Raw genomic sequence first — 13,055 nt, forward strand, 5'->3', positions numbered from 1 at the left:
CTAATACAAGAACAATATAACATTAATGTGAGCCACTACTTCATGGCATGACAATATACTGTTGTGTCACGTTTTGTAACCAGAGTCTCCTGGAGGGAGAGCGTGAATTTGTGTATAGATCTATACGGGATTGACCATCCTACACCTTGTTGCTAGCTATAGTGGGACCTGCAGGTCTACGGGTGACAGATGTCATACCATTTCGATGTCTTTGGAACGTCGTGTTTTATACTAGTAAATAAAGCATGGTTATAACCTCATCACATTTTACCTTAATTAAAGAAGTTGGTTTTAAGGTAGTTAGTAAATCTACAGTTACTTTATACAATACTACTGTACACCTTCATTTTCCCATTACATTAATATGGTGATCTTCTCACATAAAAGGTAATGTAAACTATTTTATGGTAATGATAGTCATACTTGGGAAAAACACTCATTTTTACAAAAGAACAAACATACAAAATAGTCGGGTCTTGGTAGAAGACTACTTTCCATTTTAGTAGAAAATATAGGATTTTCTAGGAAGTATACGAACATTTACATCAAACACCTACAAACATTTACATCAAAACACTTACAAAATTTTACATCAAACTAATGCAAACATTTGACACTAAAAGACTTATGAACTCACCAGCTTTAATGCTGATCTACTCTTTCAAAATAACTTGTATTCTCAGGTCACCAGTAGACAGGTACACTGGACCAGGTTTTGAGAAGACGGAGCATGTTTAAGACTCGTCTTTTATTTTGATATTTCTGTTTTTGGTGTCTTACAAATACATTCAGAACACACTTGTATTAACTATATTATTAATGCAATGGATGATGTTGTTGCTTGTTTTACTATTGTGCATTGATATGATACTGAACATGACGTCCTCCGCCCCCGAACGTTTCCGCCGTTCTGGTTTGGGGGTGTGACATCGTTTGATTGGATCTATGGTCTGTTGCCGACCAGATCTAGAAATTTTATGTGCTCAGATTTCTAAACATTTAATAACGGTATTAGAATCGACATGTAACTTTTTGGAGGGATAAGGAGATTTATATGTCTATCGTAAATATAGATTTCTCTGTCTTAATTCTCGTCACTGCACACTGAACGCCTGATTTGGTGTACAAATCGACATGGTGAGAACTCGAAGCGGATTGGGAAACGGTAACCCGCAGCCCGAGCCACGAGTGATTGAGCATGCACCAGAGGTAGCAGTTGCACCCAAGCCAATCACAATGGCAGGAGTACAGGAAATGATACAAATGATGCTGGATCGTCAGATGGAAGAGACAAGGCTTCTACTTCAACAGAATAGGGATGGACCTACTGTGCCTATTGGGCAGCCTGAACTAAACATAGAACAGTCAGAGGAAGGAAACTACAGCCGTACTGTGAGTCAAGTTGAACCTCAAGTGGTTAGGAGAAATAACCAGGATGGAGGAATTGAAAGGAACGGATGAATGTATAAAGACTTTACGACTTGCAAACCATCAACTTTTACTGGGAAATAAGATCCAATCGGGGTTATGGAACGGATCTCTGAGATGGAGCTAGCTTTCATAACATGTGGTTGCAAGGGCAAGTTACAAACCACTTATGTTGTGCATCAGTTTATGGGTGGGGATGTTGTTGGAGGAACACTTTGGCAAAGATCATAAGCCCCAATGAGCCACTACAACTGACATGGGCAGAATTCCTAGTACACTTTAAACGTAAGTTCTACTCATCCCAAAACCTGCTAGAGCTAGAAAACCAGCTTCAAACATTGAAGAATGGCAACATGTTTATTCATGAGTATACCAATGCCTTCACATACAAGATGGAGTTTTCTTTGCGCATCGTCCCTGACGAGCTAACAAAAATCGATAAGTATGCAAAGGGACTACCATGAGAGTACACTGTGCCAGTATGCCAGGCTCCTACTCTTGAGGCGGCCATCTGGGATGCTAAGTCTGTTGAAGAAATGATCAAAGACAGAACCGCCAACAAGGTTGAAGTTGGCGAGAAGAGAAAGTTTGAGGGTTCTACAAGATCCGAAAAGAAAAATAGTTTCCCGAAGTCTGACCCCAACAACAAGAGATATAGGGATAGCAATGAAGAAAAGTGGTCTGACAAGTGTAGAGGAAAACACATTGGGAGATGCTCTAAAGAGGTGTCCTGCTTCAAATGCAGGAAGATTGGTCACATGCCAACGAATGCACGACCAAGAGAGAATTCTGATTTAAGTATGGTGAGGAAGGACACTTCACGCAAGACTGCCCAAAGAGGGAAGGAGCTACAAAGCCAAACCTACCGCCAAAGCCAAAGGCAAGAGCATTACAAATGATCCTTAATTAAGCAGGCGAGAATGCAAGGGATCAGGAGTAAGGATCTATATATCCAACGAGCGAGATATAAAGTAGCCTTATATATGGTATCATGTGGTGTAGCCTGTTATAAGAGGCCTAGTGTAGGGTGAACTTGAATATCTATGTAATCGTTTCAAGAAATAATATAAACATTGTTTATGTTATCTGATGTGTTAAGTTGTTATATGATTTTTCTTGTATGGTGAATTTGAAAACTGTGAGACGGTACTTGGGATGAGTATGAGTAGATGTGAAAGGTAGTAGAGGCCTATACTACCGGAAGCACATGACTCGCACTTAGATCAGGGAGAGTCACAATGTTACCAAGGCGCTAGTAATTGATTCCATTTTGTTCATGTTTGTCGTTACCATCGTTTCGGTAATGACTAAGAAGATGATTGTTATTTTGAACCTGGTGGTCATATCAACTCGAGTCCGACTAAGATGAGTATTTTACGAGGTTCATACAACCAAGTTCGATGTAGCATCTGACATAAGCCATAACATTGAATTGAAAGATAATCGAAGCGATCAATAGAAGTATCATAATCACGGTTAAAATAAGAAGCTTATAGCTAGAAGTGCTACATGCTAGAATGTGATTATATCACATTAGAACATGAAGGAAGGAATATTCCATTCTGTAATTCGACTCAAAAAGACCTGAGTCTAAGCATTGCACCATACGACGAGAGGTCATTAGAACATGACCCATCGATCTATTACAGTAACTGAAGTAAATAACTTATCTTAAGTTAAGTTTTTTTAAGAAGGAGCAGGAGTCTCCAATAAAGATCGAGTTTGTAACTCAAAGGTTACGATCGAAATTCCAACACAGTACGAAGAGCAGATGCAAGATTGAGCATCTTCAGCGGTCAAGAAGTCCAAGAGTTAGATACTCATTTAAAAGGACATAAGAGTTACGGTTATTACCTACGATGAAAAGATAACATATGGGACGTAATCATCCTACGAGGGAGATAAGTGTAACGCCCGCCGATTCGGGTTAGCTAATTTAGAGATAATAAGCGTTAAAAATGATTTTTTTGATAGAAGATTATTTAGAATAAATAATCTTAACCAAAGTATAATATATGTCACAAGGATTCCGTATATAAAAAGAACGCTGAAATCCGACTTATAACGAAGAAGTTATGACTCGTCGAAGTTTTGCGACTAAACCGGCACGATGCCGTGTAACGTAAAAAGTGAATTTTTGATAAATTACTTTTTAGCCTTAGCAATCAAAACGAAAGTCGTATTATACGTTAAACCGAGAACATACATAATAAGAACGTCCAAATCTGACTTTGTTAGAGAAAGTTATGATTTTTCTAAGATTTAGAGTAGCTGTATACAACCCATAAATTGAATCTTAGATCGATCGATTTTTAGCCAACACAACCTAAATTAGAATTGAATATCTCATTAATAGGAGCCCAGCAATATAAAGACAGTCAAAATCGGACGTCGGATGACAAAGTTATGAATTTTTAACGGACTTTAATTGTCTAAGTCTGTTAAAAATATAACTTTAAAAATAAAATCAAAATGATCCGACAGAGTCTAAACGAAAGTAGTAGATCATGTCGCTAACTACACGTGGATATAAATAACGTCAAAAACGGAGCTCGTATGCGAAAGTTACGGATTTTAGAAGATAATTAGTTTTTGGAGTAACCAGCGAGTGACACGTGGCACGGTCTAAGCCACTGCTTCCTCACCACGGCTTTGCACGAGGTCACGACACCTGGCACCCCAACACTCCGTGTTGTTCGAAATCTCAGCCTGTAAATAGAGGCGCAAATCACTTCATTTCTCACACCTTTTTATCCAACTCTCTCTTAAACACCCCCAAAGCCTCAAGGCTTTTCTCTAGCTATTCTTAGGAGTTAGTAGCAACTCCTGGAGTGCCAGAAGGCTCCGATAAGGAGAGATTTCGACTTAGAAGTTATGCCCGAGCAGAGCTCGGTTTTTCGCTAAACCCCCTTGTAAGTGAGTTACGCTTACCCTACTTTAAGTATAACTTATGTTTAAGCTCATTATCGTTATTATGAACCTATAAAAAAGATTTATCAGTGATTCCAAGTCGTTATATTGATTGATCTATTTACGGGGATGATGTCTAGGCTGTGATTTAGTGAGGTGTTTAAAGTGGGATATCCAAACAGTATACTTCGTATACCGAACAGACCATACCTCCAATATGATCCTACCTGGTTGTTCCTTACTTGATAGATCTTGAAGTAGACTTTGAGTTAATGATGAATCTAGACTAATAATTAGTCGCAATAATTATTAAACTAAAACTTAGCTATAATAATGCTAGGTTACGTCAAAGGAAAAGACAGTTGCTAGAAGCGAAGCGCTGCCCAAATTTCGAATCGTCACTTTATCAAGTGAGTGCATAGTCCCTTTCATGAACATGATTTTAATACAAGTATTAATAAAATTATTAAATATATGTTGAAAGTTTATATGTGAGTTATATACTTATTATCTGGAAATATGTGTTATATGTATATTTGATGATATACGCTATGCGAACCAGACATGGTTCTATATGTGTTGAGATGTATTTACATGATAATAATAATAGAAGTATTATAAATGAGAAGATAAATGTACGTTGATACTTAATACTATGTATAAAATATTACACTAAATTAGGATAGTGTTGCTGAAACAGATTTAGTATTGAAAGTTAATTATAAGCATTGTAGGCTTGCTCAGTGATGACATTAGACTTAAAAAGAGGTGCTTAGTTCAATTATGTTTGGATATTGGGTAGTATCTTATTAAGGGTACGTGTGTGATCAGAATAGAGAGTATAAACTCTGTTCGAGGAGATTGATGATCGGTGGAGCATGTCCTACGTACAAAAGTAATTTCTATGTACCAAGTCTTTTCCAAAGCTCTGTGTCTTAGGTGCTGCTTGTGCCAGAATATTATTATGTTATGGGGTACGAGTCCTACTCATACCAGGGTACTATAATGTGCCAGAAATACTATCATGTACAAAGTCCTTTTTTTGACACTATTGTGTGTCGGGGTACGGGAGCGTACGAGAGTACTTTATTAGTATTTCCCCATACCTTTCTTTTGAAGAGCTTTGGAGTCATCGTTTCTTTTACGAAGTGATCGGACGAGATTCGTGTGTCAACGTTTCCTTTCACGAAGTAATTAAGGGAACTTCGTAGACTGCCTAATTGAGTGTGTCAGTAATAGACCACTACTAGGTATATCTGGTGTTGTATTGTCGGATAGGGTGAGTTTGGGGGTAAAATACCTCACGGTGTCAGACCACTACTAGGCATAGTTATCTAGATAACCACCCCTGACTTAATTGTCTTGTTGTTTTTACGAACTGAGCTTCATGGTGAAACTTATTCCATTCCTCTCATTTGATGTATTTATTGATCCTCGTTTGCTGCCAGGGATTTCTGAAGCAGCGTCGTCAGTTCATTGTTCATATTAATTCTTTAGGCTAGATCTTGTAGGATCGTTGTATATGTGACAACCCGAAAATTTTTTACTTTTAAAAGCCCAGTCAATCAACTCAACTGAGTGTCAGACTCATTGATAGTGAGTTCTAGCCCGGTAAAAGGTCATTCTAAGGAGTTTTGAGCTTAATGCACTTAAGGAATAAGTGTTAGAAAGTACCTGCTAGAACCACAGTGTAGCAAATCAAGCCATAACCTCATCTAAATGAGTTCACGACCACAAGACCATGAGTTTACGGTCGTAAACTCATGTGGCCGCAAACTCATGGGTATATATAAGATACTTGGCCATTTCTAGTCATTTCTTCCATTTCTTGGCCGATTTCTTCAAATCCTCTCAAGTATCATCAAGACTTTCTTCCAAGATCTTCATATAAGTAAGTATTCTTCCTAGATTTGTTGATACATCTCTTAATCTAGCCTCCTTCCATGATTTCATCCATAAGAAATCACTCTTTTCTTAGATCTTCAAGAAACACCAAGAACACACACTAGTGTTCTTGGCCAAAACCGACCATTTCAAGCTTCTAGATTGTAAGTACTCCTTCCTACACTTCATATCTACTAGTAAGCCTTGAATCATGCCCTTGAAACATGCTTTTCCCTAGAACATCATGAGTTTACGGCCCCAGATCTTCCTTGGCCGTACACTCAATGTTGAAGCATGTATGGTCCATAAACCCTATAAGATGCAAGGCAAGTGACCCAGAACTCTTCCTTGATGATTGTAGGACCTTAAACCACCCTCATTTCATATTGTCCATGAGATTACGGCCGTAAGCTCCATGCTTGGCCGTAAACTCATCAAAAGCCTCATTTGGGTTGGCCTTTCTCATACAAGTATAGAACAAAAGTCCTTAAAGCATCCCTAGCCTTCAAATTTGCACTTAGCCATGTTTACCATGAGTTTATGGCCGTAAACTCCCTTGGGTCGTAAACCCATGGTAGTAAACTCATGTCAGTGCCATTTCACTTTCCTTTGTTGAATCACATGTGATTCCAACACTTGGTCAAAGTGTTTCCTAGTCCCGGAAGGTGTTTCCTTTCATATAGTTGTTTATAAACACTATATTCATGTCAATATGTGTCCTTATATGTCATTTAGGACCTATTGTGTCTCGGGACTTCATTCGTGAAACTTCTCATCCTTACACGCATACCCGTTTGAATCACCCACATCAGGTGAGTTCATACCTCGTAATGAATCTTTTAACTATTTTAACTGTTTAAGGGGGGGAATACAAGTTGAACACAATGATAATTGTGTAAATGTTTGTTATAAACATCTTTCAAAATGTTACTTATGTCAGTTATAAGTTGTCAAAACATTTCAAAAACTCTTTTAAAGTTATGCTACTTTATAATTATACAAAACTCCGTTTTTAAAGTACAAACATAACTTAGTGGATAAATGAGTCTTTTCAGTAACAGTCCAAGTAGAACATTAGTAAACTATAATAGGTATAGTTTAGGAAGAATGCTATTCATTACTTCTAGTACAATGAAGCACACAAAGAGTCAGTTCTTACATGAGTCAAACATACAGTGAAGAGAAACCAACAATACCATACAGATAGAACACACAATTATGAGAAACAAACATAACGTACAATATACAGTACAAAACAAACAAGTTAGGGTGCTATAGCATGAGAACACACAAACAGGATCTGAGTATACCAATTGATCACTAACTCATTGTTTTAAACAAAAGGTGATTGTTATATTGGGTATACATGATCATATACAAAATGTGAATTACACGGCTTGCAAGAATTTACAGAGGTCGCGTTTGGTTCCCCTAATCTCTTGATAGGGAGAACGTTTAGTAGGGGTTCTAGCCTTCACATCATGACCGTATTAAAACAAACATGTTTTTAGGTCATTAGTACATCCGCATGTCATTATAAACGACAACTGTGTACTTACATTTCCCATTACTTTCATAAAGTGACAGTACCACTTGAAAGTCAAACTCAAACTATTTTCGAGTTAAGATAGTTATAAACTAGGGAAAACATACATTTTTACAAACGACAAACGGAACAGTCGAGTCTAGCACATAACAGTAGATGCCTTGGTAGAAGGCTACGTTTAACAGAAGATCCTTGGTAGAAGGCTACGTTTAAAAGAAAGGACCATAATGCTAGTCTTATGATTCCTTAATGTATACATCACAGGATATATATATATATATATATATATATATATATATATATATATATATATATATATATATATATATATATATACCAATAGGGTCCGACAGGTAATAGGATGTGTGCTCTCCGCTTCATTTCTTGTTCCTTGTTTGGTTGTGGGCTTGGAACGAATTCACCCAATCTATTTTCTATCCGATTCTATATATGTATGCTTAGTATACATTAAGTCATCATAAGGGTACCAGGTATGGGTCAGGTTATAGGACACAGAGTCAAAGCATAGTTTTTCTAGTACAAAACATACTTTCCAAAATCAGTACTTTTGGTATTCAAAACTAGAAAACTCCCAGTAAAGGGTTTAATCCATTTTATTAAACCAGTACAATTTAAAGGACCTTAGGTGAGTAACTCTATAATACCTTAGTTTATACATCATGTTTATATATAAAACTAATACCTAATAGGTAGTTGGATGTGTGCTTTCCGCCTTACTCCATGTTCCTCATTTGGTTGTGGGCTTAGGGCAGATTCGCTCAATTAACTTTCTATTCAATATTAGATTATATATAGCAGTATAAACTAAGCTATTATAAAAGTAGTCACTGTGGTCACCATTTTACTATAAGAAAAATAGGTTTTCTTAAAGAACTTTTCATAGATATAAAGGCACCATTACAATTAGCTCCATGAGTAACAAGCGAATACACCAGGGTTTTATATGACAATGATCTAACAACCAATGGGATGTGTGCTATCCGCCTTAATTTATGTTCCTCGTTTGGTTGTGAGCTAAGGGCAGATGCGCACAATCGATTGGTTGTTTACTCTGAGTCTTATATAACTTGTACCCACTTAGTACCCATAGAAAGAGTTGTAGTGTCATTTTACTCAAACTTCCATAAAAGTAGGAAATAATAGGATTTTCTAGAGGAAAATGCGAACTTTTCAAAACAGAACTTACAACTTACAACATTTTACAACTACATGTTACAACTACATTTTCAACACCATTTTACATCTACATTTTCAACAACACTTTACAACTTACTCACATCACTAAAATCTTATGAACTCACCAGCTTAATTGCTGATCAACTCTTTCAAATAACTTGTATTCTCAGGAGACTATTAGACACGTGCTCGTGCTGGGGATTCAGAAGATGGAGCATTATAGCTTCAAGTCTTGTTTTGTTATTTGTGTATGAATTCTATGTTTTGTGAACACACACATTGTAAACACTTTCTTTCGAAATGAAATGGTTGTTCATTACTTGCTTACCATATACATATCTCGTGATACTAAACATGACGTCCTCCACCTCTGAACGATTCCGCCGTTCCGGTTTTGGGGTGTGACAGTATAGGATCAGTATGTGGGAATCGAAAGGATGGGATAAATTGTTTTAGAGATATGATATATGTGTTAATGATAATAGTTGGATTTGCAGGTTTAAGATATACATTATTATCACATTGTGGGATTGAAATACTTGTGTACTCACCAGGTTTCCCAACCTGACCCACTCAGTTTATTTTATCACAGGTGACTATATGAAAGATACATTTTGCTGAGAGATTCAATGAGTATTAGGCCACTAGTTTAATTACTATAAGGTTTATAATATTTTGTTATGCTTATGTTTCTATATTGACGATGACATCCCAATATTTTAATATAATTAAAATACATTTCTTCATAAATGCTTTGATAATACATTTATCATATGTTTGGGAAAAAAATTCGACAACCTTATTCTTCAAAAATGATACTCTGATTTTTAAATAAGCATAAACAAGTCGGTCTTTTTTTGCCATGAAAATGGGGATGTCATAGGTGCCAACTTTAGGTTCTTCATTGATTGACTCTTGAGTCTCATCAAGATCAATGGGGCTCTCACTAGCCATTTTGGATATCACATTTCTCTCTTGGAAGACCGCCATTCGAGCATCAAATATTTTGTTCTAAAAGGGTTTGTAAAACAACCACCCGAAAGACCTGTTAGGATATCCAATGAAGTTGCACCTCTCTGCTCTAGGTTCTAGTTTGTTGAGAACTTTATGATGAACGTAAGCCTCATAACTGTAGACTTCCATATGTGCTAGTGAGGAACGAACCCCACTCCACATCTCAGAGAGTGTCTCATAACCTTCTCAATTGGTGCAAGATCAAGGACTATTGTAACACTCTTCATGATACCATCCATGAACTGTTAGTAAACATAGTACAACTTATCAAGTACCAAATCAAACAATGACTTGTTTCTCTATCCAACTACACTGTTTGTGGCAGTGTTTTGGGTAGAGATATTTTGTGAAACTGTTTCGTAATTCCTTAGATGAGCGTTAAACTTTTGACTAAGATGCTCAATATCCCTATTGAATCTAAGTACCTCGTCCTTTTGAAGGTAACCATGTTGGTCTTAAAATGTATTGTGGTTAATCTAAATGGTCAATTAGTTGAACTAATTCCAACATATTTGTATCACCAAGTGATGTATTTGTCATCAATCTTGATAAACAAGATTTACATTTATCATAAGACTTATGGTCAAATGATTTCCAAAATGCTATCAAATTGGATATTTGGTAATGATATCCATGGATGAGTCGTCTCTATCAGGAACAACCGTCTAGTTAATCTTCTCCATCCATTGCTCCGCCCTCACCAGATACCACAATTTAGCTCATCTTCTTCGATTATAGCTCAAGTACGTCTTCCACTATTTCCTCTTGTTTGCGAACCTAGATTTATCAAACACATGAAACCTAAATAAGGATAGAATATGAAGAAGAGAAACAAAGTGGATACGATAGAGGTGCTTGGATCTTTGAGAAAGTAAGGGTTAAGAAGAGAGAGGCGGTCGGTGGTGATAACATTGGTTAATGGTGGGAGATGATTGACGTCGTCACGTCGACGGTTGGATCTCCGGTGGTAAAAAGGGAAGAAAGTATGTATGATAAAGAGAGATCAAAGAGGGTACATTAAGTTTAAGGAAAGGGTGGATGTAGGGTGGGGAAGTAAGCATATTTTTATTCAATAATAATGTTATGATTTAAAAAATATTAAAATCAAGTATAAAAGCATCAAAATTAACATTTACAATAATAAAAGAATAAATTAATATGTATAACAGTCTTTTCAAATGCATTGCCGACTAACACCATATAAAAAAATCAATTTTAGACAATTGGTGTTTTTTAGACCGAGACCACAAAAAAATCACAACCCATAGAGACTATTTTTGCATTTTTCCTCAAAGATGTGTATTAACTATTAAATAAACTAAAAGGTTAACGGTGTTACTAGTCCCAGTGAGGGCTGCAAATGAATCAAAATGGATTTGCATTTTACTCAAAAAGCGTTTGGTTGAACTCTAACTTTATTTGATAGGGTGATGAGTCTTTTTTATAAAGGTTTGTGGAAAATACAAGTATTACTTAACTAGTTCAAAAATAACTATCAATATTATTTTAGTTGAGATGTCCGATTCAAAATCTCAAATAAGTTTATTGTAAATATAGGAAACATGTTTATCAATATAAATTTACTTTGGGACCGACCAAAATCTTTTTTCACATACATATGGCCTAAAACATTTGATTAGAACTCAAAATATCGGTTTACAAATTCGAGTTCAGCTCATTTCATGTCTTGAACTTTTTTATATAACTAGAAAGGTTACCCCCGCTACGCGGGGGCCAAAAGCTTTCAATGTTGTTTTCGAATTGATAAATATGACAGACATAGAAAGTGCAAGGATGAAAAGTCCGGACTTTGCTCCGGAAAAAAATGTAAAAGTTTTGACTGCAAGGACCAGAAGTGTGAAAATGGCTAAAGAATTAAAGGGGTAGGAATTAACAACTTTTTAGAAAAGGGATCAAAGTTGTCAAACCGTTAAAGTTTTGTGGCCAAACTTTAAATATTAAAAGGTTCCAAAAAAGTGTAAAAATATTGATTGCAAGGACCAAAAGTGTCAAAATGGGTAAAGAATAATGACCAAAGTTGCCAAAAAACATTCAAATTTAGTATTCCTAACTTCCAACAATAATACATGAGCCAATTCTGCCAAAAAAATGGGAAGTTGAATGGAACACAAACCCAACAATAATACAGGGACCAATGCTGCCAAAGAATGGGAAGTTGAATGAAACACAAAGAAAAGGACATGAATAAATTAATTAAAGAAGTACAGGTACCGAATATGTAAATCAAAGGACCAAACCTGGACAAAGTATCCCAAGTTTACTATTTATTTCTTCCACAATTTTAATATATATATAATAATGAGGTAAAGGTAAGTCTTATTTTTACTATTCAGTCTCGTCATTTGAACTGTCTAGTACATATTCAGTCTCATCCTTTCGGGATTGTATTTGATAATAATTCACTCCCACAGTCTCATCATTTGAACCTTCTACTACATATTCAGTCTCATCCCTCCGAATTGTATTCATAATGCTTCACTCCCACAGTCAAATAATTGTTGGTATTGGAATAATTTTTTTTATGGAAAATTATATATTCTTATTTGGAGAATTTGTCATTGTAAGCTTCGTACAATGGAAAATTTCTTCAAATTTGGCATTTTCAACCCTACTACTTGTAAAATATGTAATAATGCAACTAAAAATGAAGATCACATTTTTGTTTAGTGTTCGGTGACTAAGGTGATGTTTGTTTTTTGTCTGCAGATCTGCGTGACCTCTTCTGTCTGCGCCGCGCAGACCACGCGCAGACTTTAGCCTTCGCAGACTGTTTGTTTTTTTTGAAGACTGCAGACCTAAAAATGTCTGCGCGCCCTCTTCTTGGCGCAGATGTGGACCAGAGTCTTCTAACATCTTCAGACATCTTCTAGACTAAAAAAACACATATATCTATATTTTTTTCAGTTTTTTTTAATTTATATTTTTTCCAACTTTATTAATGATAAAAAATTTGAAAAAAAATTACAAAACTTAAAAAAAAAAAAAAACGTTCGACGATACAAAAATGATATTTTTGACAAATTTATAAATAAAGATTTATTACAATAATAGTCGT

The sequence above is a fragment of the Lactuca virosa genome, chromosome 5 (genome assembly GCF_052849685.1).
Source record: "Lactuca virosa cultivar CGN04683 chromosome 5, Lactuca_virosa_CGN04683_v6, whole genome shotgun sequence".
Lineage (NCBI taxonomy): Eukaryota > Viridiplantae > Streptophyta > Magnoliopsida > Asterales > Asteraceae > Lactuca > Lactuca virosa.